Source organism: Triturus cristatus, chromosome 6 (genome assembly GCF_964204655.1).
Source record: "Triturus cristatus chromosome 6, aTriCri1.1, whole genome shotgun sequence".
In the NCBI taxonomy this organism is placed as follows: domain Eukaryota; kingdom Metazoa; phylum Chordata; class Amphibia; order Caudata; family Salamandridae; genus Triturus; species Triturus cristatus.
Genome location: NC_140589.1, coordinates 613,451,299 through 613,479,281, shown reverse-complemented (window position 1 = coordinate 613,479,281; position 27,983 = coordinate 613,451,299). Strand labels below are relative to the sequence as shown.

Below are 27,983 nucleotides of genomic sequence, written 5' to 3'. Positions count from 1 at the left end.
CTCTAACAGACTTCACTCTTCATCACATTTCCCAAAGCATGCCATTCATCCTCTCAAACTATCCACATTACTTTCACTCACAACCTCCCATTCCCTTTCTTTTTTATCCCAGTCATCCTTACGTTCCCTTCATTTTTCTCTGCAGGTTCCAGTCCCTAGAATTGCACCTCCTTCTTGATTCCCTCCTTTCATGTACCTCATCACGCTCCTTTATGCCCCAAATTTCAATCATACGCGCAACACTGCATTCATTCCCACTTTCAACCAGCATCTCTAATCTCCCTAATACTCATATCACCCCTTTCAAGCCTCTCTTCATCACGCGCTGCAAACATCCCCTTACCTCCCTCACAAAATGACTCATACCTACCACGCACCTTTATTGCCCGCATCTCGATCATACACACAACACTACATTCACCCCCACTCTAGACAGGCATATCTAATCTCCCTGCTGCTCATATCACACTCTCCGTGCCTCTCTCTATCACGCGCTGCAAACATCCCCTTTCCTCCCTCACAATGTAACTCACCCATGTACTCCAACATTCATACCAATTACAAACATGGGGGCATATCAGCAAGAGCCGGCGATAATTATCGATAAGCGCGCTTAGTGCGAGGATAATTATCGCCGGCTATCGCTGGATTTTATCGCCGAGATAGCGCGCTATCAGTGACGCTTATCTCCAAAGCGATAAAATTCCAAGCACAAGCTGCCAAATGTGCGATTATCGCTGGAAATCCAGCGATAATCGCACGTTTGGCGATAGCTTAATGATAGGGCAGGCCAGACTTAGCCATTATATCCACCTTACATAGGATATAATGGCTAAGTCAGACTGAAAGCAGGCATAAGGAAAGTTGCGATAACCGCGGTTAGCGCTACTTTTCTTATCGCTACGCAGGTTAGCGATTACCTTGATAATTGGAGTAATGTCGGTTAGCGACATTCTCTACGTTAGTTTGGCAGGGTACGCCCACTTTGCATCTTATTAGCGATGCAAAGATGGGCGTTAGGGAAACCGGCGCTGAGGCATGGGAACACGCGTTAGCGAGTCCATGCTGATAGGGCGATAAAATTATCGCCGCTTTTCATCCGAAAACGGACGCTAAAGCGGCGATAATTTTATCGCGGGGCCTTGATGATATGCCCCTTCGACGACTGCTGCATACAAAACTTCACGTACCTGCCAAAACAAATTAACATATCCATTCTCGAATCTCGTTCAAATGAAGTGTTTCTTCCCCCATTCAACTTTCCAAATGTAAACTAACCACTCATATCCAAGACCCTGCCTCTTCCCTGCTGCCTAATTGACCACCTGATCCACCCCCTACCGCCAGAAAACTACCCTTCATTATAAGAGACAACAATTCTCATCATGCAATAAAAATGCCGTAACTGAACATTACCGATAATGAATGACATAAATGGAAAAGAGGATTAAAACATAGAGGACATGGAGAAAATGGAGTACAAAATATGGAAAAGAGTGAAACATGGATTGCTGAGCTGTGCGACTGGGTTTGGGGTGAAATGTCACCCCAAACATATTTTTTCTTACATTCACGTGCCACCAGGGCAAGGCATAAAACCCAGTGAGCACGCACCCTTGGACGATTTTTGAGGACAAATATGGATGAATTAAGAACTGTGGTGTGCATCCCTACATTGATGAGGTCATAAAGGAGGCCAGATCGGGCTCTGCTGATCCCTAAGTTTGACAGTAAAGTTTGGCATAAAAAGCTGAGAATGTGTCTGCCATCAGGGGTTCCTTGGTGATGCAGTTACCTGTGCTGTCTACCAGCCGGCATACCGGGTTGTGTGCAGCAGTGGCCACACTTAGTGGAAAATCTTACAATTCTTATCCCCCAGTGATATATGCATCTTTGCAATGCTTGCCATGTCGCACATGCCTTGTCCAGAAGGGTCTGTTGCACTAGGGATTGGGTGTGCAAAATACCGCGAAGGAGAGTCGGGTCCAGAGACTCCTTGTATAGCTTTTCCATCTCAAGCAATTGCACTTCCCACTCTGCCCATCTCCTGTCTTCTTTGCTACTTAACTCCGGTTTGGTAGCGGATAATGACCCATCTCGGTGTGGCCTTGAGGGCCTCCCACAGAGGACCAGAAGATGTAACGGTTCTTTTCTTTAGGGCGAGATAGTGATCTGTTTTGGCTTGCAGGTGGGTTCTTGCCTTTGGATCCATGAACAGCCACATGTTGACTCGCCATCTGGACCCAGACCCTGGCGGTCCAAGCCATAGAGTGAGCTCAACCGGAGAGTGATCGAACAGGTCCTTGACTAGAAGTTTCAGCTTCATGACTCTAGCAGACTCTGAGAAAAGGAGTAGAAAGTAGTCAAGTCGGGAGAACAATCTGTGCACCCCCGAGTAGTAAGTGTAGCCCTGTGTGGCAGGGTGGTAGAGACACCAGGCGTCTGTCAGTGTCATGTTGTTGAGGAACTAAGCAATGTGCGATGTGCGGCCAGAGGGTCTGACCACCCCGTTGATCTGTCTAGCACCAAGTTGCCCACTCCAGTCAGGTCTCCCCCCATGACCCAGGACCACTGGGAGAGCTGCATCAGGACCTCTCCCAGAGTTTAAAGGAATTCAGTGGATAGTGGGGCTTAGAACGATACTGTGATAAAGGAGATGTGTAACGCATGCAGCAGGCCAGAAACTGCTATATAACGTCCCTATTTGTCTCTCCATACCCTTGTTTCCTGAAAAGGGATGGTCAAACAGAGCAAGATGGCCACACCACGAGAACCTTTGGTAAAGCCTGCATGTAAGATTTGCAAGTGCTCCTTTAAAGTGTTTTGTATGTGTGGGTGTGTAGATGAAATAATGCCAGAAGACGAGTACGCATAGTAGAGAGCTTACAGGATAAACGAAAATTGTACAGAAAATATATATGGCAGAGTGAGGTGGTGAGGCTACGGGCTGCATGTAAGAAGACAGAGAAACTAAGGAAAGATAGGAACCAGACAGAGAGTTTTGGTGAGGCAAAGTATGGGGAAAAGTGCCTGTTTTAGGCAAAGTGAGAATGGTAAAGTGCGCTAGGAGAGAACGTGATGAGACGTTTTGGCCTCTATTGGCAACAACGACATGGTTGTCTCTCACATTGAAGCTTTGGATGGTTTCAGAGCGAGGGGTCTTGTATTATCAAATCTAGAAATCCGATGAATCTGCGTAATACTACCAGAACAGCTCCATGAAAGCCTACCAGTTTCAGAGGTAAAGTTCTGGACATCATCAAGATTGGAAGGAGTCAGAGTAATAGCACAGCCACAATTCTAAATCCCTCTAGCTATTATCACAAGCAGAGTACAAACATGGGAACCGGGGTCACAAACTTATTGGTGGGGTATGGGTCACATTAATACATTTTCATTATAAATTGTAGGTAATTACAAGAAGTACAGTAGTGTGACATGCTTAGTCACATGCAAAATGTAAACAATTGTATCCATTTGTAACAATTGTGTTAATTTCATTGCCATATCTCCACTGCTGCCCACTCTGTGCCCACATGAATCCCTTTGTTCATACGCTGGGCTTTCTGCGCTCTACACATCTGGTCACCAAAGGTGGCTGGTGGTCTTGGAAGTGGCCGGGCGTAACACCACGCCGAGCCGTATTTCATCGTGATGCCTTTGGGGTGGGAGGAAGGTGCATTTCAAAACACATTGGCTATAAAGTCATAGGCTCTGAAAGGGCATTCCAGTACTTTCAAGGAAGCATGACCCGTTTTTTTTTTCAAATGTTGCTATAGGCTCCTTCCATATATCAGAAATTACAAACAGCATGCCAGGTTTAGATTGTTCTATTGGGTTACACAACATTGCAAGAATTAACTCTGTTTTGCGACACCCACAATTTTATCATGGGTACACAGCTATGAGCGGTGGCTTGGCCGTTTATGTCAAGAATTACATAACAGTGCCAGAAGTCTGCCACAGATCCCCTCACTAAACCGTGTGTTCCCCATATTTCAAAAATGAACCCTGGTAGGCAATGGCAAGTTTTTTGCCATTGATGCCTCAGTACCATGGGTGCCTACCCTTATGCTAAGAATTTCCTGCAATACCGGTCAGCACCAGCATTTTGCAATGGGTGCCCTATATGACAGGAGTTATTTTGCCATAGATAATATCCCAAACCATTTATTATGGGTGCACAGACCAACACCCAAATGAAGAATTACCATCAGTATGCCAGGGCCACCAGCACATTCACAAGCATAACACCCATTGACGCCCACCCAAGCTCACACTCGCTAAACTCGTCTTACACACACACACAGACACTCTCTCTATCATGATATGAATGAAGTAGCTGATTTACATAACACAGGCGACGAGTGTTTATATTTGGTCTTAAATGAGAATTAAACAGTAACATTATTGGAAATTAAATAGGCCACACTGTAAAATGGAAACATTTTGTATCCAAGTGATCTTATGTCATGTGTGACTCCATCAGGCAGTCCTGGCTTTTTCCCACACTTTGCATGTTGGCATTTTTAGTCCCTGCTTGTAATGGTAATAAAACCACAAGGTCCAGAATGCAGCATTCTTGTGCCTGAAAAGCCACGCGTAGCTTAAGGTGTCACATGAGAAAACTGGCCACTTGACAACGTAAACCACTTTATAATATCAAGTTTTAGTTTGTGATGTCAGCCTTCATTTTTAGCACCAATCAAAGATTAATAGGCGAACTGATGAAAGGGCAGGGACTGCATTTTAAGAACAGGTCTGAGAACTCCAACGCCAATGGGAAAATAGAGACACTCGTCCAAAACAAGATGACTTGATAACAACTTTACTGTCCAACACAAGCAGAGTCCCAGTAGGGTGTGGCCCCTAAGTTACAGCATCACCTGCAACCCCCCCCCCCTTCACCCCCCCCCCCGCGCCTCTGGTCAGGTGTGTAGTAAAAGCAGCAGCAACTGACCACATCTACACTCATAAGATGAAAAGGAGTCCTCGTTGCCTCATTGCTAGTGCTTCTGTTCCCATGCAAAGCCCAGGTTTGGACGCGCTTTAATGATCCCCTCAGCTGAAAAATTGCTTATGCCGTAGGTAAGAAACAATATAATGAGAAGCTAACAGGCTCAATGTGACATGGCGTCATTTTCTGCAATGTTATCCTTCTTCTAATCATCTATATATTTTACATATTTTTGGTCACCTAATGTTTGCAAATCTGTGCATTGTACCCCTGACTGGAGGAACCTGGGAGCAGGGCAGGACTAGTCGTACTGCTATGTGTTTAGAGGCCATGGCACTGAGACAACGTGAACAAAACACGAGCCCGCAGCAGAAAAACATTAAGAAATATAGAAACTGCCTCGGGCAGCAACTGTAGGTGGGCAAGGAAAGCAAGCCTCGAGTCTGACTTGGTCTGAAACTATGGCTGTGGCTTAGCGCCTGTCCATTGAGCACTGGTGAACCAAATTCAACCCGCGTCCAGCATCGCAGACAGAAGTCTTTCCCCTCCCTATAGTAGTTTTTTAAGCCAAATACACGACAGAAAGGTGCTTTTGCACTCTGAATGTCTGCAGCTGAGCTAAGCAGCTGCAATTCACAATTCTCACCGCAGATCTGTTTCCGGGCAGCAACTTCTGAAGGAAATCAGGGCCCCCTTTGTTTTGCTTATTTGTGTCATTGAGTTGCTGACTATCTCCCACTTTACTGTTTGTTACGTCAGGAGAAAACAGCAGTACTAACATCAATATTTTGCCATTTGAAACATATATTGAGTCAGATTCAAATAACATGGAGTGTTGGGATTTACTGAACATAGTGAACTAACTTACGTTATGTTAATAAAATGCATTGAGTGCACGAATACCTGGAGGTATCTTGGCGCCAAGACTGTGGTAAGCCCAGGGCGAAAGCACTAATTCTGAAAAAGCCATGTTTTGAGACCCTTTCTGAAGGAGGCAAGTGAGCAGGCATTTCTGATGTCACATGGAAGCGTATTCCATAGTTTTGCAGTACTGTACGAGAGGCTTCGGCCTCCCCAGCTTGTGGTTCGGATCCTTGGAACCTTAATAAGTCTGGTGCCTGAGGAATGAAGCTGTCTGACTGGGTGGTACCAGGAAAAGAGACTTTTGAGAAACATTGGTCCGGTGTTGTTCAGGGCCTTGTAAGCAAGGCATAGCACCTTGACCTTAATACGTTGCGCCACCGGAAGCCAGTGAAGTCTTCGAATTTCCTAGGCTACTGACTCGTGTTTAGGGATATTTAGTAGTAGTCTTGAGGCTGCGTTTTGAATCATCTGAAGGTTTTTAAGATATTGTTTCTGCATATTCAGGTAGAGTCCATTGCAGTAGTCTAACTTAGACTGCACAAGTGCGGTCACTACCGTCCTTTTGGAGTCAACGGGAATGTAAAGTTAAATCTTCTACAATTTCTTGATCAGAAAATGGGAGGTGGACACAATGGCATTGGTCTGCTGAGATAAAGTAAGTTTGTTATCAATCAGCACCCCCAGGTTTTTCACCTTCTGATCTGGTTTTGACAGTTCCCCCATTTCTGCCAGCCACCAAAGATCATCCCATCTGGGTTGCAGATTCCCAAAGATCAAGACTTCGATTTTCTCGGATTTAAGCTTGAGACAGTGCTTTCCCATCCACCTGTTTATTTCCATCATACAGTTTTGAAACTGCGATGATGGGGAGGCTTGATCTTTATACGCTGCAACCACAATCTGGGTATCGTCGGCATATGAGGCAAGACTAAAGCCAAAGTCTTGGATCAGAGGGGCGAGTTCTGATACATAAAAGTTAAAAAGTGTTGGGCTGAGTGACGTGCCCTGTGGGACTGCACATGGAAGGACATAAGGTGTTGATTTAAACAGGCCCAGTGTCTCTGTTTGTCTCCTTTCCTTTAGAAAGGAGGATTGCAGGGCCAGTGCATACCCTTAACCCCTAACGTTTCCAGCCGCAGTTGCAGTAGGTTACGAACCACAGTGTCAAATGCCGCCAAGAGATGGAGGAGGATGAGAGCGGCAGCGCCCCCTCTATCCATCACATTCCCGATCTCTCTGGTGACCTTGATTAGTGTCGTTTCTGTTCGGTGTTCAGGTCGAAAACCGAATTGGGAGGGATTGAGTAAGTAATTCTCTTGTATGAACGGAGTTAACTGTTTGTTCATAATTTTCTCCACTATCTTGACAGGGAGAGGTATATTGGACGATAGTTGTTAGGGTTAGAATCGTCCAGATTGTTATTTTTTAATCAGTGGCAATATTGACGCATCCTTCCACAGAGCTGGAAAGGTGCCAGATGTGAACATACTATTAAAGATTTCTTTGAGCGAGGGGCACGCCTCCTTCGCTATATCTTTCAGGAATGCGGGAGGACAAGGATCTAATGGGGATACAGATTTAATTTCTTTGATGTGTTTTTCCCCTAGTTCAGTATTGACCTGTGGGAAGCTGTGAAAGATCTTGCCACTGAGATCTGAGCATGGGAGTATATCAGTAGGAACACGAGTGGGAATGGCTTCAAAGGAGTCATAGATGTTTTTAACTGTATTTCTACAGGCTTCTGCAATGACTTCACAAAAGCTGTGGTTTTTCTTGGTGCATTTCTTCTTAGGTAGAGAGGAAAGCTTCTCTACTACCTCAAATAATTCTTTGGACGAGTTCTTGGCTTTTTCAATCTGCCTAGTAAAGCAGGCCTTTTTTTCTGCGATCAGCAGAGCTTTGTATTGAATTAATGCCGATTTATAGATGCCTTTGTTTGTTATATCATATTTTGTTCTCCAGCGACTTTCGAGTCTGCAACATTTTTGTTTTTCCTGTCGTAGAGCCTCTGTAAACTGGGGGGCCGATGGTAGGTTACAGTTCCCTGAAATTTTACTGGTGGGTACCGTGGCCCTAATTGCCTCATTTAGCCAATCCATATATTTGTTGACTGCTAGATCTGGGGACATGTTTAAAAGTGGTCGAGTCCTATCCAATTGGGAGTGAAGCATGGCTTTATCAACCAAATGATAGCTTGTTTTCTCTGCTGGCCAGTACCTGAGGCTGCTTGTGAATGCTCAGGTAGGGGGGTGGTCGCATTGTGGCACTTCGCGACACCCCGAGTAGCAGGGTAGGTGCAATGTAGCATCTTGTATGTTATGGTTAGGTCTCGCCTAGGCAGCGCTTGCTCTGTCTCTTTGAGACATGCTGTATCTAGGATATGTGCTTGGAAAAAAACGCCAAACTTTTTTATTGGTTCCTGTTGCTGTCCTTTAAAAATTCTTGCTTTTCATTGGTGAATACACTTAGTAGTCCCTCCTTTTGGAATTTTGTATACTCCCATGAGGACTGCCCCTCTTACATGCGTCCTTACTGTTCTGATTATTTATCCTTAGAGATAACTCTTTCTTTTAGTTGGCCTGCCTCCTTGCTCGTTAACTGTTTACTTGTGCAATGAAACTTTGGATGCTTCATTTGCTTGCCGTCCCTTTATCTCCCCATGCCTCCCCATCACCCCTCCCACAACACTGCTTTGGTTCCTTCATGTGCCTTAATCTCCCCGAGACTCCCCCAACACTGCTCGCAGGCCGGCCCCCACCACCTCTCCAAGGCTGCTGCTGTTTTGCTAGTTTTTTTAGTTACTTACATATAACTTGCAGTGCAATTCCCTCGTTTAATATTCCTTAGCTGCCTGAGATCGTATATTGAATTCTTATATTATTTTACATTAAACACTTTTATTTATATAGAGCACCTAGCTATGGGCTCTGGGGGAAATTAAACAATCAGCACATAATCACAGGACGTTGAGCCGACACCAGGCATGAACATGCATCTCCAGCTCACCAGTCGGCAGCTCTTACCGTTGCGCTTTAACCTTTGCCTAGCCATGCTGCAGAGTGAGGTACCATATGTGGCCAAAAAGGCCCTAAGGGACACCAAGTGACAGCCTATGGTACTGCACCCTCACAACACTGCTTGTTTTAACATGGAGTAGGAAATGGCGAAACTGATTAACATGATTTACCCATCCGAAAAACAACCACTTTTCCTCGCAGTAACAAATGTTTCTTGCTAAACATTTCTGGACAAAGCAAAAATGCACCTTTTAATTTTTTATACTATATTACTGGCTGTACCACCCAAAAATACTATGGTGTAAACAAACTCCAGTGCATAATTTAAAACACGGCTTCCAGATGAAGCAAATATTATATGGGTTTGTCCACACCTAAAAGAGAAATTAACTGCAGAAATCTGACAGAACACACATTTTAAATCCCTACTGATAGAAAAAACCACAATGACGTTTAATAGCAGTTCATAATGCAACTAGAATCAAACTGGGAATGGAACCAGTTGGTTTCACACATGGACGAAAGGAATGTCTTGAAACACCTGTAAATCTACCATCAAGTTCCTTCAACCGCTTCAATAGCAGCCTTAAACAAAATATTTCTATTTATCAACCCCTCTGTACCTTTAAAGCACGCGAGTCCTCAATGCAGTATACTGGGCAGATAGTGGTCACAATGGAGTGAAAGGATTGCTGCGCCTACACACTCCATCACAACAAACTTGTTTGTAGGTGCTCAGTGCTAGGGCTTTGGACCCTCAAAACTCGCACACTTATTCTTGCACCCATTGAAAGATGGCTATTTTATGAATGCATTAATAAACTCTGTACTTGTGAGGCCTGCTGCGGATGTGGTTATCTTTTTATCTCTTCTTTAATTCTACCCCCCTTAAATATGTTATCTGCATATTTTTAAACTGCACATAGTGTTGATAAATGATAATTGTTCTCAATCGCAGTGTGAAACTAACTCTGCACACTGCCTTCCAGCATTCCCAGAAAAAAGCTTCTCCTGACCGCAATACTTTTAACTGTGTATGTAAGTGGAATTAAGTTGAATTCTAAATTGCAAACTCAATTTTGTTTCTGGGTAGATGGGTTCCACCACCATCTGACACATTTGCGTGCGAGGGTCTTGATGCTCACCATGTGTGATCTTTGAAGGCTGCTGCTCTCCTCACTCACCTAGAGCTCATTTGTGCCCCCTCTCTGCTGAGGACCAAGACCGAAACGGGAACCAAAAGCAGCCCTAGCAAAAATGCTCAAACTAGCCCCACTTCCTTCGTTTCGCAGAAGGTCTCTCTTTCCATCCATCCACTCTCTCCTCTGTTTGTTCACCATGTCTGAAAACGTTCTTTTCCACCTTTCTCACCTTCTCTCCCTTAAAAGTCTCCCAATGCTTGATGCAGTTCCTCGGAGAGCTGGGAAAGTGACAGAAGCATCAGGAGTGGTCCTAGGCTTTCAAAATAGGCCTCAGGGGGCCCCAGTCCACAGGAAGATGCCCTGTGGAATAAAAGTCCAGTTCAGCCCTGCCAAGGGCCTCTGTCCCTCCTGTGCATTCTAGGCAGAGCCGGTCACATCTCTTACTCAATTCTGTCCCTTCTCCAGTGCACCTTGCACAGAGATTGTGCTGTTTTCACTGATCCCCTAAAGTTGGCATTTTTGAGTGAGTGGGGAGACTATATGCGAGTTAAAAGAGCTTTGAAAGGTTATGATTCTCTAGCCAACCATTCCATAATAAGTTAAAGGGAACCACCAGTTGTGTGTATCGGGTCTTGAGCTGTGCTTTTTAAATGTCTTTCTCTATGTCAGCATCCTCTTCCTCATGTTTGTGAGACAATTACCCAAAACCATAAATCGTGCCACTTCTCATCACCTGGCTATGCCCACGGTATCCATACACAACTTGAGTGACTGCCACCTTCTTCATCAACCTGCTGTCCCACACTCACTATCTGCATCTCCTTGTGATTGCTTTGCATCTAAAAACAAGCATTTGCTATGCAATAAGTCTTGTATTAGTGAAAGTTTGAGCTAATGGAGTTGCAAATGATAAAGTTTGTTAGATTTTTCTTGTTGTTAATAAATATTCCAGCAGTAGCACAAGTAATAAAAGAAAATCCACAAAGCAAGGAAAGGGTGCAGTACTACAGGCTGTTACTAGGTGTACCGTGGAGTTGTATAGGGACCTCAATTATGTAGCATTGTGCAGCATGGTGTGGAATTGTGTGGTGCAAGATTGCGTGGCACTGTGTGGAATGCAGTGGAGTGAATTGTGGAAAATTTGTGGAAAAGTGTTTCATTATGTGACATGGAGTGGAACTGTTTGAAATCACGTGGTGTCGAGTGGAATTGTCTGACATTGTGTGCCGTGGAGTGGAATTGTTGGGACTGGAATTGTGTGGTGGGGATTGGAGTGCAGTGGATGGGCACTGTGTGTAGTAGAGTCAACCTGTATGAAACTGTGTACAGTGGAGTGGAGCTGAAAGGTGTGGCATGGTGTGGGATTGCGTGCTGTGGAGTAGAATTGAGTGGCATTGTGTGGAGCAAAATGCAATTGTGTGGCGTGGAGTGTAACTATGTGACATTGTGTGGTGTGGAGTGGAATCATGTGGCATGGAGTGGATTGGTGTGGTGTGGAATTGTGTGGCACTGTATGGAGTGAAGTGGAATTATTTAGCATTGATTAGAGTGGATTAGAGTGTAGCGAAATGGAGTGGCTTTGTGTTGAGTGGAATTGTAAGGCATTGTGTGGATTTCAGTTGCATTGTGTGGCATAAGAGACAAAGATGGGCAGCAGAGGCACTGCTTGCACACATACCAACTATATTCCTATACAAGCATATATCACATGTACAGCTCCCACGGACAAAGGCAGCTATGTAGATGTTCCTCCAAAGCCTGAAAGTCTATCTACAGTACATACAGCTGGAGCTCAAATAAAAAGTGGTTCCAAACCGTTCCAATCACCTCCACCGCTCCCTTATACCAGGCTATGCCCTTAGGAGTGAAGTGAGTGTTATAGCAGAAGGGATTCTCCTAAAATATCTCAACCAAATACACAGAGCTCCCTGCTAGAGCTGCGAAGGGGCCACAAAACACTGTGCTAAACAAAGTATGTGAATGAGCACATATGATTGAGGAAACGTGTGTAGTGCAAAGAAGGTTCTGGTAGTGCTCAATGTTTTCTGATAGTGGGCATCCGCACTTATTTTTTGGACTTTTGCATCGTCACACTTTGACCCACAGTAAATGAGAGAAAGCAAGAGGCAGAGAAGGGAGAATATAAAAGGAAGATAAAGATAGTGAAGCAGTGACAAAAGAAGAAAGAAGGGGTGAAGGTCAGGGTCAGATTGGTAAGGCGGGCACTCGGGCAATAGCCGAGGGGCCTGAATACGAGTTCCAGAGATGGGCTGCTTTTTTGGGCAGCCTGGGGGCCAATTTGGGCCGTATCTGCGCTGTTCGGATGTCGCCAGCAGCCCAGTGGGTGCCTGAGCAATGGCGTAGCTAGGGTGGGGCGGTACGCCCCAGGCGGCACTATTTTGGGGAAGGACAAAGGCATTCAGATAAGGCTCGGCTTGCTTTCGTGGACGTTCGGGGACGGGCAGAGAAGGAATAGGACTCGGGCAATGTCCTCTTCTTTTTTGTGCTGGCAGCTGTCCCCCCCTCTCTTCCTATTATTCCCTCTCTTTCTGTCTTGCTCCTCACTTACTGAAAATCGTGACTTGAAAGAAACGGTTCACAAACTCTCTTTCCTTCATATAATTTAGTTGCTTCCCTGTGAAATGGATCCAAAAAAAAGAAAAACACTCTTGCGAGAAATGCCCTTTTTCTGACATTTTTCTATTCCAAAGTGCAGCGGGATGGGGAGAAATAGAAGGTTTTAAATGTGAAAAATAAATACATAACTAAATAAAGCAAGACAGTTGCAAAGTGGCCAGATTGGTTTTATTTACATCCAAATACATCAGCATCACTTTACAGAGTTTGCCAGTGAAGTGCTACTTTTGTTTTCTCGTCTTTCTTTGAACAGCATTGTTGTTCCCAGGTGGGAAAGTGTACCATTCCTGGAGGTACTGCAATACCTGGTTGATGGGTGGATTGGAAAACAAAATGTGTACCATGGCTCTGTGTTTATGGATGTGGTCTTTTTAAACCATACTGCTTACGTTTTGTAAGGATATAAGCAATGGACATTGAAACGGTTCCCTTCAGGGCCCTCTAGTCATGTCCTTAACTTTTCAGGTAAAACCACTCGCTGATTTCTGAATAGTGAGGGAGAGATCGTTAAGGTAACCATGTTGTTTCTGCTTACATTTCACATGCTTTACTTAATCTTGCATTCCCTATGAGTGGTTACTTTTATTTATTTTTTAGGCAGCATATTACACTTATCAAGTGCATAATTTGAATTGAGCCACATCCAAGTGTTTATAGTGGGCACAATTAGGTTATAGCTGAAGGCAGTGCGAGTTTCTCTCAGTGGGGAAGTATGATGTTCAGTGGGGGAGAGGATGTGGCACTATGGCCAGAGCTGTCGAATTTGGAACTGGGGAACCGGGTTCAGCCTTCATGACCAGTCCACCAGACCACTCTACTGAGGGAGCACATTCCCATGCTAGACCTTAGAAGGCCCCACTAGACCTTAGAAGGCTTGATGTCTTAGCACAAGCAGGTGTACCCTAGTGGTGTCAATTGTGGGTTAACCTTGAAGGCCTGTCCACCACAATCCATACTGAAGTTCATCTCCAGTCTTGCGGGCAGGCCTACGAAGCAGCACACCCTAGAGCAACAGTGATCCAGTCTCTGTGACTCTGTCACTGAGGCCACATGAACCTTGAGCAGGTTAGGGCGATGCGAACGGTGTGACCGCACTGGGTTCCTATTTCGGGTGGGTGCGTAGTGTTTGCAAGTATATTATGGTTTAAAAAAAACTTGCTGCCTCCTTCCTGGCCTCCAGCAATTTTTAGAAACAATAAAAATGTCATGATCATTTCAGTGATTAATGTTCTTCCTAGAGAGAGATCGAAGTTTTGTCTAATGGAAGGGTTGACTCCTGGAAAGGTAGCACAGAGGGTTAATGTGCCTGCTGCAAAGAACATGTACCATGCAGATCACAAAGTGCACTGCTTTAATGGGGGGACCATGATGAATGGTCATTTAATGTCAACTGTAGATGATGGATCCCTGAACAGTGTCATGTATGTGCATGTTTGCATTGTGCTGAGGGGATTACCAGGTAATTATTCACGCAGCTCTCTGATGGATGTCACATGCAGTTTTTCTGAGTCCGCAGATAGATCATGCAGTCTGTGTGTTCTCTTTTGTACTGCCAGCCACTGCCAGTCACCAGTGTATTTAACTGTGTAGCCTTGGACAGTGTCATGTATGTGCATGTAACTTGCATGATCGAGGTAACTATAAGCGGCGATACTACGTGTCTCTCGGACCTCTTTCAAGTGCTCGCCGTCCTTTTTCCCCAGCAATCCCCCCTCTCCAGGGGCGGCAATCTGAGGGATAGCCCCGGACGCCACAAGCTCTAGCTACGCCTCTGTGCCTGAGTGGCTGTTCTGGAGGCAGATGGGCCTCTATTATCTCCCTTTTACCAACGGGGCAGAGGGGTCAGTCCCTTTCTCTCGCTGGGCTGGCAGCCAGCCCATTAATATATGCAGATTGAGTGGGGGTACGGGGCCTGAGCTGAAGTGGCCTCACTTGTATTCAGGTGTAGTTCACCAGTGTGAACTAATCCGTGCCTTTTTATTATCTAAGTGAATTAATCAAAACATGCTTCTGTCAGAGACCTCCCCCCTTCTTTTCATAAATCCCCAAAGCAGTGTTTTGCGGAAAGGCAATCCTCAAATATGGGCCCCTCTTTTTTATCCCACTCCAACCCCGGTGAAGGTCCTAAAATCAACATCTGGCAGCAGCCTTGTTGTTCGGCAACTCCGGCATTGGGCAGGGCCGGCGGGGGCGACAAAAAAAACCCTCTGGAGCCAGCATCACTGCTCTATACACAAAATGGAGAATGAGTAGGTGGAAGGGGGCATGGATCATGGAGCATTACGGCCAGAGCTGACAACTTCGGAACATGGGGAACCAAGTTCAAGTTTCTGTGTCCACTCAACATCTTGTGATTCTTGGTAAATCTCTTATTCTCCTTAGTGTCTAAAAACAATTATGTGAACTTGTAATGTAACTGGTGACCATGTAAACTCCTTCAATGCCTCGGAGTTGGGTCAAGTACATGCGATAATAAAAATGCCAAAAAAAAAAAAAAAGAAATAGTACATCAAATCACAGCACGAGCAGCGGATGAGCACTAATTAAAGTTAGTCACTCTGTGCTCGGTCCGTGCACCAGAGACAAAGAAAGAAGTGTTGTAGGGCACACTCTGGCCAATTAAGATGAGGCAACAAAGAATAGTGGTAATGATGCCAACATATGGTAAGCGATTGGCTGGCTGCAAACACTTTATTGTAATCAATAACCCTCCCTATGCACTGTCAGCTGCGAGACCTAAAAATGAACCCTGCAGCGGTGTGAAGCACTGACATCCTGGGTCCCCAATAATAAACAAGTCTGTAAAAATTAATCATGTCCCACTGTACGTTTGTTTGGAGGTATATTCTTCGTCCTTTGTTGCCCCAAATTATTATTTCTAAATTACATTCTTAGGCCAGTTGAGTTATAGTCTTGGTCTTATGGCACTGGCTTAAACTTGTAATTTTTGGCCACTTCTACAACCATCATAAATGTTGAGATATTTTGGTTTCTGTAAGGAAAAAAAGAATATCTGCGAAACCTATTGTCAAAAGGATTCTCAGATTGAACTGCGATATTTGGGTTAGGAGAAAGCCTGGGTACAAGAAGCAGTTATGGAAAAAGAGAACTGTCTTGAATTAGCCATAGTCACTCAGTGTCACTCAAAGGCAGGTAAATGTCACTCATAAATTCCCTGAAAACCTGTAAATGTCACATAAGCAAACTGAAACCTTGCCAGATAAAATGTAAGTATATCGGTCCCACAGCGTTTAAGTCACCATTCCCTCCTCACACTAGCTTAATGTATCACCTAAAACTCATAAGGACGCTCACAGATCCATAATCTTTTAAATCAAACAAATATAAACATTTATACTCTTTGACTTTTTCAAGTCCGTCCAATCGCTAAAGAATGGATGCACAGCTAAATGTTGACCCAGTCTCTGCCTGGCGTCGCTCAATTGTTTTTAACTAAAACGACAAGCCCAAGCGATTTATTGTAATTCCATATTGATGCAACAATTAGTTATTCTAAAACCTCATTCAGTATTTCTATGGTATGCCTATGCTGGATATCTTGGGTTTAGATATAGGCTAGTTGCAAGAGACTCAATGCGTTTATTGATAAATCGCCTTTCTAGTGACGTTTTGCCTGACTACAACATGGCCGCTAATGAGGCACTTCGTCTAAAGCGCAGTCTCCTAGAGACTTTAGGAACATGAAATCCATGACCGGCATGAGAATCGTTAACTATTAGACGAGGGACATTGTGTCGGCGATGCCTTCAGTAGTGAGACAGCTGACACAGGTTGCGGTAGTAGCTATGCCAGTTGTTTATACTTTCTACTCACATCCTCTGCTTAGCTGTACTCCGCTCGGCTGTACTGTACTCGCCTCTGCTCAACCCGTGCGTCTACTCATGGTCGCCAAGGAAACCGAACACGGAAGATCAATGCAAACATTAGAAGAAGGACTGCCCCGTAGTCATTCTAAAATACTCTGAAAGATTTGTGACCATTTAAAGGGGACGAGGTGGATATTTTTATTTTTCGGTGCTTTGGTTTGTTCTTTTATAGCTTTTCATTATAAGGATAGTCCGTGCCACTGGAATTACGCGGAAAGGTTGACTAATTTATGCAGCAAGACAGGCAAATTATGCGGCACAACGTGGCACATTTTGTGATCACTTTACTTCATTATTTAGACATTTATACTCATGGTACACTGTCTGGGGGAAGGTTCCACCTCATTGGTACCTACTCATGCCAAAATACCTGATTCAGGGGGGAGACCTCTGATTTTTTAACCAACCAATACTGCAATTTTAGCTGTCCCCCACCTGAAATTGGCTCTGCTTCAATAGAAGTCAAGTACATTCTCCCGATTATATTTTTAATTTCTTCCATTTTTCTCTTCTGAAATGTTGGCTTGTAGGTCTGTTTATCAAACAAATGCAGCAACAAGCAACTGGAAGACGACCAGTCAACTTTTGCGAAGGTCCTTCCCATACATGGCAACATTTTAGAAAAGGAAAGTGGGACATTTAAAAAAAAAAAAATCGGGAGAATATATTTCCCCCTTTGACTTCTATTGAAATAGAGACAATTGCAGACGGAAGACACATATATGTCAACTCTCCCGATTCAGGCGGGAGACTGTTACGAAGGATAGAAGACTCAGGAACGTACTTTAAAAAGGTTTAATCCAAATGAAAAGGAAGCACTGCCGGTTACAGGACTTCAAGCTCCGACTGGCTCCATGCAACTGCCTTATCTTGATTCATGGGACCGATCAGATGTTCTATTTTAGAACACACAGATCGTGCCATGAATCAAGAGTTTGGAAAATAACACATAGAGAAGCTTGTGCATACGATCACGAGAAAAACAACAAAAGATAAATGTAACACATCGTCCCCCTTTAATAAATAATGAGAGAGAAAAAAGAAACATTTAATTAACAAATTTGTTTTTGATAAAAGAGACAAAATCAGACATCCAACCTAGGTTTTTTCGTTGACGATTCCCAGAGTCTTCAGTACAATCAATATTATTAGAAACATTGACTAAATTATAATTACGAATTGGACATTCTACAAGATCTTCATCATCAAAATTATCAACAGACTTTGGTTCATCCTAGGAATGAAAATAAACACTTTTATCACCTTTGAGAACAGCAATTCTGCTTAGATTCCAAACCTTATTATTGGTGAGTCTGACTCTGTTATGGCACTTAGGCCTGTATGCACTCAACAACCAATAAGCACTTCGATTTTTAGCGAAGCAACTTGGAACTACCGCATGTGCTTCAATCTTAGATTACTGAATACATTACGTAATGTATTAAGTAGTCTAAGAAACATCATGGAGTCCTGCCCACGGATGGGAGGACTGATTCTTACTGGATGTGTCCTACTCAGTTTAGAGCAGCTGGGTTCTGTGATTGCTGAAGACTGGCCTAAGTGCCATAACAGAAGTGCCTTGATTGAACCAAGGATGTCAAGTACACTGGACTATTGGCCAATATTTTGCCCTGACGAAGTTCCATTGGAACGACACGTGTTGGCTGAGGCTTTTTAAAGATTGAAAAGAATAAAGGTCTTAATTTTGGCAAAATTGGAAGCTCTCTGAATTTTGTTTCTTGGTGCATCGTCCTTGTCCTCAAAAAGTTTGGTATCTGTTTTTACAGTGGAGCATACGTGTGGCGAGCTCCGGACACGCTGTGCACAAACCAAGGACTCATAAATTGACTTTGAAACTGAGGTGCCTAACCATGGTCAGCCACACTGTTTGTCTTTAACAACCCCCACAAGATATGTCAGCCGTTAGACCAGCGTGCTCTACACCCCCTGTATCTTACAGTGGCGTAGGTAGTTTCTGGTAACCACTGAACATGACAACCCTGATTCCTCAGGGATCGTGGAAAGCAGTATAGCTCTTTTTGCTATTTTGCTTATTCTCAGAAAATACACAGGATGGCGGTTAGGACGCTTCAATAAGTACTTATTGGTTCAGCGTCAGTCTTGTGTAAAATACAAAGACAGAAGCATCCGAAAGAGATCACAAGTACTAATATGATAAGCAGTAGATACATTTCTACCATAGTGCCAAGAAGGTGAACATATACAGTTCAGATAAAAACAGTAGTATTTGCATACTCCTATAAGGCTTGCCCTACATAATTTGCCTAAAAGTACCTAGCCTAGATATGTAGGTGTAGCATGCATATGTGTATAGATATATATGTATATAGCCAAGAATCCCCTAGGTAAGAACCACTCCCCTCACCTGATGGTAGAGAATGAAGGACCCTTACTCTACTTCAAGGATGAAACCCCACAAGGGATGTCAGACTGTTGCATGCCGAAGATGCAGCATGCAGGACCTCCGTCAGCCTGGAAGGAATTCTCCTCTGTTTTACAGGGGGAATAATGGTCTTATATACCAGAGTGGTCCCTCCAGGGTATCTTCTACAATCGATATGTTTTGAAAACAATTGTAAATGTTTTGAAAACAATCATAAAAGTTTTTCCAAACAAATGCGATCATGCACAGCGGGCTGTTGGCCAAGGATGAAATAAGTGGTGACCCTTATACAGAATAAATATGCAGTGCCTGAGGACATGTTTATTTACATCAGGTACAGGCATTATGATGCAATACTAAGAGCCTGGTGTCAAAGAGACAGGAGCAAGCTACTGGGTAAAAGTTCACCTGTTTAGAACTGTTATTGTCATGTGGATGGGACAATATATGTAAAAAGGGGCAAACATGATAGGGCTAGCCTAACAGACACGACAATTTGTAGGAATCCATGAAGGTGACACATTTTTTTTCCAATAAGTGAAAATTTGTCCCTCAAATGTAGCTAAAACTAGATGTTGACACCTTTTGGTAGAGAATGCAGGATAAAACCACCTTTTTCAGGACAACAAGAATATTTCCCTCCTAATGATTTATGCAATAAATGCCTGCATAAACACCTAACCATATATAAGATAAAATACTTACATACAAACAGGCTGCAAGCGTTGCACCGCAGGTTGCAGGAGAGAGACCAGCAACAACAGGGCTAAGTAAAGATGTAGGGGGCCATAGGGGCACTGTCGATTCATGTGACCAAGGCCCAGGGGCTTTGGGTGCAGGGGTGCCTTTAGACGTTGGATTCTTCTTGCCAATGCCGGTCGCGGTAAGGACGAGCCTCTGGATTCAGGCTGCAGGCGTCGTCGTGCAGTCCAGGATGGTCAGCTAACACTGGACTTGAGGTCAGGATTGCTAGGGAACCTGCTCAGGGTCGGTGGTCCACCTGGACACAGGCCGGAGGAGTAGGTGCAGAGTGGGCAGGACTCGTGGATCTGGAGTTCACCGGAGTCCTTTGTGTAGGTTTCTTTGTGGACAGAGCCACTGTCCTCTGGAGTTCTGCTCTTCTTCAGAGGTAGACAGTCCTCCCAGGGTTTACGGAGGTCACTAACCACTGGACAGGCTTAGTTTCTTTGCAGGATTTTCGAGGGCTGAAGACAGGCTGGTAGAGCTGGGGCCAAGTCAGTAGGTGTCTTCAGTCTTCTTCTGCACGGCGTCCACTTCGTCCTTCTTATTCGTTAGTCAGCAGGAACTAGTTTCCAAGTCAAGGGGAGCTGCCTAAATACTACATTTAGGGGAGTTTCAGGAGAGTAGCAGGTAGGGCCAATGGCACCTTACCTGGAGTGACACCTTAAATTATGCCATACTCCTGGAGGAGGGGGCATAGACCTAGCCCTGATTGGAGGGTTCTCCCCATCTTCAAGATTTCGTGGACTGAAAGATGTGCTTCACCTCACCTCCCCCAACTTAGGGGTGGAGTTGGCAGAGGTGGGCACATCTCCTATTCTCCTACATTTTCCCGCCAGTTTTCCAGTCCAAAGTGGGTGTGTAAACCGGGGGCTGCCATCTGCTGCTAGCAACAGAGGCTTGGCGTCGCGCATTACAAAGGCAGCAGGCCTTTGAAGCTTCCCTCTCAAGCACAGTATCCATCCTGGGGGAGGAGGTGTGACACTTTTGCTCAGGATGTGTATTGTTTTTGGTTCCAGAGAGCACGGGCTCTCAACCCAGAGGTTTAGAAACCTGTCTGGTGGTGGCAGGCTGCTTACAGCCAGTTTGTGACCACACCAGGGTTGGCAGGTTTGCAGGGGGCACCTCTGAGGTGCCCCCTGAGTACATGGTACAATAAGTTTCACACTGGCATCAGTGTGGGGTTTTTGAAAGGAGTAGTTTGGTACCAAACACTCCTCGGTTCAGAAAAGCCATTATAGTGCTGGGGAACTTGAGTAGTCGAGTTTCCAGACCATGTACTCTCTATAGCTTCCCTGGCTCTTACAATATCTGAGACTGGCCTTAAATATTGTAGGAATATATCTGCTCATGCTGATATGCCCACACCTGTTGCATAGTGCACCCTGCCTTAGGGCTGGATGTCCTGCTAGAGGGGTGACTTACCAATACTTTAGGCAGTGCAAGTTGGCATGGCACCCAGGCAGTGTGCCATGTCGACTCTGTCGTTTTTTGTCTGCACCAGGCTAGGTGAGAGGTCCCCGGGGAGGCCCTCTTCAGTCCCAATGCCCTAGGTGTGCAGGTATCATTTACCAGGGACCAGGGGCCACTCTGTCACGGCGGCCGGGGAATCCTCTCCTCAGGATGACGCTGATGCTTTAATGGGGTCCACCTCCCATCCGTCCCCAGTCCGGAGAACGTGTTATACACACGGACTAAGGAGACAGGTGGGCGAGGGAAGGAAGGGAAGGAGCAGCTGGGAGAGGGACCTGGAATGAGACAAGCACACCATTAACAACACGTTATTCGTGACCCCCCCCGTTTACCTCCCCACCACTCGCTTTGTCGTTTTCTCACCTGCTACCTTCCCCGCCCTTATGGAGGAAGGCCCCCCAGCCTGAGAAGGCGAGTAGCCTAGTTAAACAATGGCACTGGCTTACGGCCTTAGGTCCAGGGCTGGCCTTAGTGGCAGGTTCAGTTGGTCGTGGTAGCGCGACCCCTCTGGGAGCAAAGGTCAGCACTTCCAACTCAGTGCTTAATGCTCCAGAGCGCGAATCAGGGTCAACAAAGGAAACAAACGGAAGACGCCTCCCTGAAGGCAAAGATAATAGTACTCACAGTCTCGAAGGGCTGTGAACCGAGTGGGCGCTGCGACTCTAAGCCCGGAACTCCTTGGGCAGAGGAGCGCACCTGTTCGCGCTGCTACTCTGAACCCGGAACTCCGTGGGCAGAGGAGCGCTCGTGTTCGCGCTGCGACTCTGGACCCGGGGCTCCGTGGGCAGAGGAGCGCCGGAGGTTCTTCTGGGAGTCTGGAGTGTTGAAGGCGGAGGTCTCTGGGGCGTCCTTCTAGCGTCGGGTGTAGCCGGCGAGGTTTTCACCTTCGCGCTTCTACTCTGGACCCAACCAGACGTGGGCAGAGGAGCGCCGGGGGTTTCCGCTGGAGAATGGACCGCTGCGGGCTGGGGTCTCCCTGGAGTCTTCCTCGCGTCGGGGCGGTTTGCAAGGTTCTCTTTGCTGGGGCACAGGGTTCCTGGATGGAACGGCGGGAGCAAGGTCGTGGATACAGGACCGGAGCAAAGCGTCAGCATAAGGGAATGCGGAGCTGGCAGGAATCATCGGCACCGCTCGTTGTTCGGGAGCGGCTTTATCCCTTGTCGCGCCCGGCGCCGGTCACGTGGGGCGTGATCCGCTGGGAGGTCTGGGAAATGGAGTTCCCATAGATGCCGTTTGTTGTGCGGGGCGCTTGTGGTGCGCGAGCAGCGCATTGCCGGTTCTCGCCACCTGACACACTCCTCCATTAGGGCAGTGCGAGAAGCAAAAACATAAAATGGTAATTTATATACCATTTTATGTTTCTGCTGCGGGAATGCAGAAGGCAGGGTATGCCTGGTTGGGGGTGGGCCAGGTAGGCGTGGCTTGCCCACTGTTGTGGGCCCTGATGAACCAGCCATGCGCACTCTACATTTTCTCTATGTAGGCTGCATGCAGCCTACATAGAGAAAATGGCCCCCCTACAGGCGCCCGGCTTGGCGCTGTCTGCACCAATCACAATGCTGCCATTGCAGCGTTGCGATTGGCTTAGGGGAGGGGAGGGAAGATGCATGCTTCCTGTTCCAGGAAACAGGTGCGGAGGAGGCACGGGACCTGGCAAGGTAAGTTAAAAAAAAAAAAAATAACACCTCCTCCCCCACGCGAAACCCCGCCAAACTGCAAGAAGAGGGATTTGTAAACTTATGCCAACTTTCTGCTTGGGGAACGAGCAGAAATTGGGGTGCCATCGATGCCTCTACCATCGATGTTGATTCATAGGTTGGCCTCACCTTGCCGGTTTGGCCTGCTGAATGAGATCCAACTTGTATTAAAGTTTCTAAGTTTGAACATAGAGGCCTTCAATGGGACCAACCATGAGCAGTATCTTATCGATGTCGAGCCTTCCAGGCATGAACTACAGACTTCGTACGCTCAAAACTTTCCTGCCTTCGTCGATGACCACACTGGGACCACACTGTTACCCAGTCTCTGAAGATTTGAAGGGCCTGTGTCAGCTGTATTTATAATGTTGCTCAGTGTCAAGCCCCGCTTTGAATCCAGCTTGCAGTTTGCCTTGACAATGACTCGTCGATAAATACTTTTTCTCCATAAAAGATTTGTAAGTCAGAAAGTAAACTTTCTAACGGGACGACCTGGTCCTTTCATCCAACTGGATATCCATTGCGGTCAAGGTTAACTTTTGACTTTGACCCAGTCTAGCTTGATCAGATACTTGCTGTTAGTGCTTTGTGTTTTTTGACACCATATTTAAGTAAAAATTTAAAAATGCACACGCCCAGTTGTACTTATTGGATTTTTGTCATTTTGGTGTCATTTTATTCATTCAAATATTCTCTATATTTTTATTAAGTTGGTTTGGAATTTGACTGGTTGTGTTTTCACTTTATTTCTGTTTGAATGCTGCATACATACTTTACACATTGCCTTTAAGGTAAGCCTGACTGCTTTGTGCTATGCTACCAGAGGGTTAAGCACAAGTTTTATTTAGTGATATCAGTGGTTCATCCTGACAAGGACTGAGATTATTATTTGAAGTGGATTCTCACCCTTTTCAACTAATCCTCCAATTTCTTACAGTATACTTCCAGTACAAAACCTATGTTAGACTGCGCACACTCCCCTCTGTGCCTTAGTGTGAAGTTGTGTGTCACACAAGGCAGACTAGTTAGAGAGCCAGCGCAGAGGGTGACAACAGCAACAGCTCAGTCTTAGTAGATGTAGTTCTGAGCCGTGTTTTCTCCCTTGTCTAATCCTGTGCATCAAATTTGATTGCTGTGTTGCATGAAAAAAATGTAAACGGTCCCTATGTTAGGCATCTAATAAAAAGGGGCGTCAACAGAAGGCAGAAATTCTGAAATACATGGTTAAAAGTGAATCTAATGGTTGTAGCGCAAAGGGAATTAAATAAACATAACACAAGTCAATGTTCAGGTAAAAACAATGGTCAGAACTTATATGAATAAATTACTAACAATAATGCCAGATTTATCTGGCAAAAACAGGTGATGGTGGTGACGCAAAGTCATCATAATTTATTTGTACTTAATAATACATTAACTTGTAATATACTTAACTAATACTTATATGTGTGCACACATTATTTTACACTTATATTTAGTGAAATTTGTCATTTATTTGTTTCTGATTTAGTTACAATTGGGAAATGTGTATGTTAACACTGCCATGTGCGGGCCTGGATGCCTGACTCCATTTTTAAGTCAATGTTGTATTTTTGCTTTCTGTGCATTATGTGTTTGGCCCCAGAGTCACTGTGTTTTCATAAAAAATTTATTTTTATTTTCGGTTAGCTTGTTGTGTAAAGGTTACATTTGTTGCAATTAAATTGGTTTGCTGATGATTCTCAGCACCTGCACAGGATGGGAGGCAGAGGAGGTGGGTACTCCTTTTTGAGATATCTTGAAGGGCACGAAGATGAAAGAGTGAAATGTGTATCTTAACATTGCCATGTGTGGGCCTAGATGCCTGACTCCATTTTTAAGTCAATGTTGTATTTTTGCATGCTGTGCATTCTGTTTTTTGGCAGCAGAGTCACAGTGTTTTTATTACAAATGTATTTTCTGTTAGCTTGTTGTGTGAAGGCTACAATTGTTGCAATCAAATTGGTTTGCTGATGATTCTCAGCACGTGCACGGGATGGGAGGCAGAGGAGGTGGGTACTCCTTTGTGAAATATCTTGAAGGGCACGATGATGAAAGAGTGAAAGTGTATCTTAACATTGCCATGTGTAGGCCTAGATGCCTGACTCCATTTTTAAGTCAATGTTGTATTTTTGCTTGCTGTGCATTCTGTTTTTGGCACCAGAATCACTGTGTTTTTATTAAAAATGTATTTTCTGTTAGCTTGTTGTGTGAAGGCTACAATTGTTGCAATTAAATTGGTTTGCTGATGATTCTCAGCACCTGCACGGGATGGGAGGCAGAGGAGGTGGGTACTCCTTTGTGAGATTTCTTGAAGGCAACGATGATGAAATATTCTGGCATTGTATTATTTGTGAGAAGGAGGCCAACACTAAGTACAGCAGGAACACTGATTTTTTATTGGTTCTAACCAGTGGCGGCTCCCTGAGGGAGTGCTGCTGGGCCGGGGAGGGGCAGGGTGAGGGGGTATTGGAGTCCGACATACAACGGACAGGAGTAAGGTAAGTAATTAAATAAATAAAACTATTTACCTTGCGCTCGCTGCATTGCCAACTCGGCGATGCAGCGAGCGCAAGGCAAATAGTTTTATTTATTTAATTACTTACCTTACTCCTGTCCATCATATGTCGGACTCCACTACCACCCCATTTTGCCCCTCCTCCTCCCCCGCCGCCCGTAGCACTCCCTCGGTGAGCCACCACAAGTTCTTACTCGTGTGAACCTGTGGAATGTATTTCTTTATCTTAATTTCATATTTTAACTGTATGAAGTGTTTTAGATAGTCAGGATACTTGACCCTGTCCACCTTTGCAGGTGGACTTCCCCTTTCCCTTTCCCTCTCTCAAGGCTCAATGCTCCTTATATTTTGGCTCATAGTCTAACTTTCTAGAGTGAGTACATTCCTCATTTTCTTGATTGAAACCTTCATTTGGTTCTACTTTCAAAGCTATATATACCGACACCATCTGCTTCAAACATTCCTGTGTTACCCACAACCTTAGCTTAGCATAAGGGAATTTCCCTTTATGGGAGCAGAATTTTATCTTGCTTTTCATATACTGTCTTTAATAACATGTACTTGCATTTGCTGAAGTGAATTGCCTAGATTATATTCACACATGCTGTATTCAGGTGACTATTGATTTATTCTCAACCAATTTAATTTGAGGTTTTTAACCTTACTAATTTGAAAATAAACATTCATGGTTTGCAAAAGTACTTTCCTCTGTTGTTCCTGTGGGGCAAATTCTGCTTCACTATCATTCCTTAAGCATGGATACACACTGCAAGGTCCAGCGATCCATTTTGCAAAGATGGTCAGAGGGAGTGACGGTCCCTTTCAGGCTCCTGTTGTAGATGAAGCGCGCAGTGAACTGACACACTTTGAAGGTACGTTTCCAGCTGCCTGCCTAAACTATTCTCTAATCTCTATCTGAATGGTGCCTGACACCAAAATGGCGGTCTCGAGAAGATGAGCAATACCTCTGCGAGATAAAGAGCTTCTGTTTGCAGGGGGATGAAAGAAGGGTCTTTATTTTCATTTGCATGCACTGCTGCACTGAGCGAATTCCACATAAAAAGCACCTCTTGGAGGGTGCGACGTCATCTCCCAGACTAACTCTCATGGAAGAATGCCTGACCCTAAGATGGCGGTTACATGATGTCGAAGAAGGTTTTTCCACACCCGATCTCACCAAGAAATGCAGTACAGGTATTTGCGCATGTGTTTAGTTGTAGCACTATGCCTATCTGTAGTATCAACGTAGTATGCTCAATTCTCCTCTGCATTCTAGAAGTCTGACCCTAAGATGACAGCTGAAATGATGGGCAGGCATTCCTACATCTAACCAGTTGCATAAGGGTGAACTCCACGTTGATCTTACCAACAGATATGGTCCCCCCTCTCTACGACCATTTCAATGCTTCTGCTGTTATTTATCACTTGGGAGGCTGATGATGTTTCTCACAAGCCCCTCCTCTTAAAATGTGAAAGTGGTCTAATTGAAGAGCATCATAAGAAGATAGCGTAAAGGCTAGCCAGTGTAATTTATTAAGACATGGCTACTGAATCTTAATCCAAAATTAAAAGGGATTCCCAGTCCAAATAGTATTTTTGCTGCAAACACCCACAAAGGAGTCAGCCATCTTAAGGGCCCACAACAAAACAGCAATCTTCCTCAACTGGCTCCCACCTTCTTTTAAACCGCCTCCCCCCACCCGAAGGTAGAATACCACTCAGACCAAGGTCTTTCCACATCATGGCTGGTCCACACATGATACCTGAAGGAAACAGTGCATTCTCTATTCACTACCCCCCCCCCCGATCTATCGAAAAGCGCTTCGAAGACATTCAAGCACAACCTTCTCAGAAAAAACCCTGAAGTCTTGTTTCTGGACCCCTCCTTCAACACCAAGCAAGGCGCTATAATCAATAATCTCATATTCTTCACTAGAAAAATAGCCAAATGGCGGGCCAACTTTTCTAAGCTACTATCCATCTGTATCCATAAAAATATCCCCTACGGAACCAGGATAACAACATCACCCGTACCAAACATCAGAGCCACCCTAAACATAACATCCTACAAAAATGGCACTATTCTTATTCAAGCAGCTAACAAGGACCTATAACTATTCGACAAATACTTTCCCACCCTTAAAAACCACACCATCTCCCCATTCAATGCACCACAGGACCTACCTCCACCCCCACCTCATCTCCTGTAGATCAGAGTCCCCCTCTCCTACCCATCACTGACAAAAGAGGCCATAACAAATCACCTCCTTCATATCTCTTATCACCCACACCCCCAAATGGAATCATCATCAGAACCAACAACAATGCCCCTCCCGTTTTGTCCAATCTCCGCCCTTACACATCTCCTCACTCCGCCACCTCCCCTATCCCCACTTCCATCACTCTCCTCCACAATCCTCTACCGACCACTGAAGTCACCCACCACGACACGGCCACTATATCGAGTCAGATTAAAGCCCCCATCCAGCACATATCCCTCTCATTATCCACCACCTCATTCCTGCTCCCTGCCACACATTCCCTCCACACTACCCACACAGACATCAAACCCCTCAGCAATACCACTACCAGCCCTCCCTGTCCCCCAATCATGTATCCACCTCCTAA

General features: G+C 45.0%; 1 protein-coding gene across 1 annotated transcript in view; it reads right to left on the bottom strand.

Annotated features, from left to right (window-relative positions):
- Window positions 1-16,572, bottom strand: part of CFAP206 (cilia and flagella associated protein 206) — a 334,518-nt gene extending 317,946 nt beyond the window's left edge. The window contains exon 1 of the mRNA XM_085609221.1: window positions 16,452-16,572. The gene's annotated coding sequence lies outside the window, so the exon portion shown is untranslated. The remainder of the gene's footprint in view (window positions 1-16,451) is intronic.
- Between the last annotated feature and the right edge of the window lie 11,411 nt (window positions 16,573-27,983).